Source organism: Triticum aestivum, chromosome 3B (assembly GCF_018294505.1).
Source record: "Triticum aestivum cultivar Chinese Spring chromosome 3B, IWGSC CS RefSeq v2.1, whole genome shotgun sequence".
In the NCBI taxonomy this organism is placed as follows: Eukaryota; Viridiplantae; Streptophyta; class Magnoliopsida; order Poales; family Poaceae; genus Triticum; species Triticum aestivum.
In genome coordinates this window covers 52067020-52070134 of record NC_057801.1, presented here as the reverse complement: position 1 = coordinate 52070134, position 3115 = coordinate 52067020, and the positions used below count along the sequence as shown (strand labels likewise).

The following is a 3115-nucleotide window of genomic DNA, read 5'->3' as shown; positions in this document are numbered from 1 at the left end:
TTCTAACTTTGATTATTTTTCTGAAGCTCCATCCCATGACGTTATCACCCTTCCTGAAGATGATGATGAGGATGAAGAACCGCTGAGGCATAGGAGGGGCAGGAAGGCGTCTGCTGGTCAGGCAACCCAGGATGCGACGGCGCCCGAGACTATGGTCACGGAGGGGGAGAACGCCACTCGACACACCGTGTCTTTCACAGTGTCGTTGACGAGTGCTCATCTCACTTCGTCGAGTGCTGCAAAATCTTCGCTCTTCACAACACATCACGTCCCAGAGGACCGAGCCAGTGCTGCTAAGGAGGCGATACGCCAAGCGGGGATCATGATGGAGCAGGTGAAGATCGTCCGGGATGCAAGCCAAGCAGCTTACGACGCTAGCTCCGCCCTTCAGAGCAATGTTCAGGTCAGTCGACCACCGCCTGTTCTGTTAGGATATGCTATCAAAACTTTTTCTTTCTGAAATTCATAGCAATCACCCAGTGGGTGTGTTGATAAAAAACTCCGTGTTAGCGGGGGCACGCTGAGTGCACCCGCTGGGTGTAGTCCCCAAGGCTAAGGTCGACTGCTTGCAGTCGGCCTTAGGCTTTATAAGTAAAGGCTTTTCGTCATTCGACTGGATCGAATGGATTTCTGAAACCGGTGGGGGCACGCTGAGTGCACCCACTGGGTGTAGTCCCCGAGACTATGGTCGACTGCTGGCAGTCGACTACAGTCTGAAGAGCACATCTTTTTTTTTTGGGAAGTCGACTGGTCGACTCTGTCTTGCACAGAATTAGTGGGGGCACGCTGAGTGCACCCACTGGGTGTAGTCCCCGAGACTATGGTCGAATGCTTGCTTTCGAATGTAGTCTTAGAAACGTGTGATTTTCTCTTATCCACTCGGAAGTGAATTATCTTTGATATTTTGTCAATTGGTTCTTCGTAGAAATCCTGTGACCTTGCGGCTCGCTATACCGAACTGGAGCAGAAGCACATTCAGCTCGAGCTGGATCCGAAGCTGGTGTAGGAGAATCTGACGAAGGCGAAGGAGGAGACCAAAGGTATGTTCGGTGAGACCTCAACGACTCTTCTTTCCTTCCATTTGTTTCAAAATATGACTTTGTTGTAACTTGCAGACAAGGTGAGGGAGGCCCAGAGGAAGAAGGACCTTGAGCTAGATGAGAAGAACAAGCTTGCTGACGAGAAGTTGGCTTCAGTCGCCAAGCTTGAACAGGAAAATACCAATCTGAAAGCTGCTCTGACAATTGCCACCAAGGAAGTCGACCGACTGAAAACTGACAAGACTACCTTGACCGAGAAGATCAACCAGTTGATTGGGAAGAAGAATGACCTGGAAGGCTTCCTGGGTGGTCTCGCCAAGAAATTGTTCCTCATGCTCGAAGGTAATCCTTTGCACTCGACCAACATTTTCAACTATGATGCTTCCATTCGACCATTGTCTTGATTCGGCGTTTTGTCCTTGCAGAATTCTGTCAAAACTTTGAAGAAGAGACTAGCCAGTTGGAGCCGAACCTTGACCCTGTCAATTCTCCAGTGAATGATGAAGTTGCCATGAATGTCTTCCGACTGGAGTCCCGTGTTGCAGCTATCATGGACTATCTTGCAAGGCTGAAGGCCATCACTTCTCGCATCGACTCGACGCTTTGGCCCGGGGCGACACTTCAGAATGACCTCGAGTCGTTGATGGCTCGACTAAACGCGGTCCCCGACCGTGTGCAAGAGTGGAAGAAGTCCTCGGCTCGGTGTGGCACAGATGTTGCCCTGTGTCTGGCCCGAGTCCACTGCAAGGACGCGCGAGAAGAGAAGTTGGCGGCTCTCCGAGTAGCCAGCACCAAGAAACACGACTTCAGGTCCTTCATGGAAACTTTCATCGCTGCTGCTACCCGGATCGCAGACGGGATCGACCTCGATGAGTTAGTTGCTCTGTCCAGCCCTCCACAGGAGGGGTAAAAAACTTTCTTTAAGCTCGACACTTTAAATTTGCCTCGGTATGCCGAGTGGAATTGTAATCGATAAACCTTAACAGGCTTAGTGCCTGAGCACTCTCGGTTCCTTTAGGTATCGACCTAAACTTGGATTTGATGTTTGGATATGATTGCTCTTGGCTCGAATTGTCCTTTGCAGGTTCACAGCAAGATGCCTACTGCAGTCGACTTATTCCTTAGGCGAGCACTGGGCTGCAGCTAAGCCCCCCGAGTGAGAGGTTTGCTCTTCACTCAGTAGGATTTTTTATAACTTAGGCGAGCATTGGGCTGCAGCTAAGCCTCCGAGTGAGAGGTTTGCTCTTCACTCGGTAGGATTTTTGATAACTTAAGCGAGCGCTGGGCTGCAGCTAAGCCTCCGAGTGAGAGGTTTGCTCTTCACTCGGTAGGATTTTTGATAACTTAGGCGAGCGCTGGGCTGCAGCTAAGCCCCCGAGTGAGAAGTTTGCTCTTCACTCGGTAGGATTTTGGATAACTTAGGCGAGCGCTGGGCTGCAACTAAGCCTCTGAGTGAGAGGTTTGCTCTTCACTCGGTAGGATTTTTTATAACTTAGGCGAGCGCTGGGCTGCAGTTAAGCCTCCGAGTGAGAGGTTTGCTCTTCACTCGGTAGGATTTTTGATAACTTAGGCGAGCGCTGGGCTGCAGCTAAGCCTCCGAGTGAGAGGTTTGCTCTTCACTCAGTCGGATTTTCATGTCGTACTTGTGGCGTAGCTCAGAGGAGAGGGTCGCAGTCGACCTGCACCTCGTCCTCCTTTCGAGCGTACGTTGTATTTGCGGCGTAGCTCAGAGGAGAGGGTCGCAGTCGACCTGCACCTCGTCCTCCTTGTGGGAGCACATTGTACTTAGGCGAGTGTGTAAACTGCAGCTAAGCCCCCCGAGTGGGAGTCTGGCTCGCCACTTGGTAGGATTTAAATAACTTAGGCGAGTACTTTGTACTGCAGCTAAGCCCCCGAGTGAGAGGTTTGCTCTTCACTCGGTAGGATTTTTTATAACTTAGGCGAGCGCTGGGCTGCAACTAAGCCTCCGAGCGGAAGTCTGGCTTACCACTCGGTAGGATTTTAATAACTTAGGCGAGTACTTTGTACTGCAGCTAAGCCCCCGATGAGAGGTTTGCTCTTCACTCGGTAGGATT

General features: G+C 51.0%; 1 pseudogene; it reads left to right on the top strand.

The window, feature by feature from the left end:
• Positions 1–325: 325 nt before the first annotated feature.
• The window catches only part of LOC123067274 (uncharacterized), a 76418-nt pseudogene continuing 73628 nt past the window's right edge, over positions 326–3115 (top strand).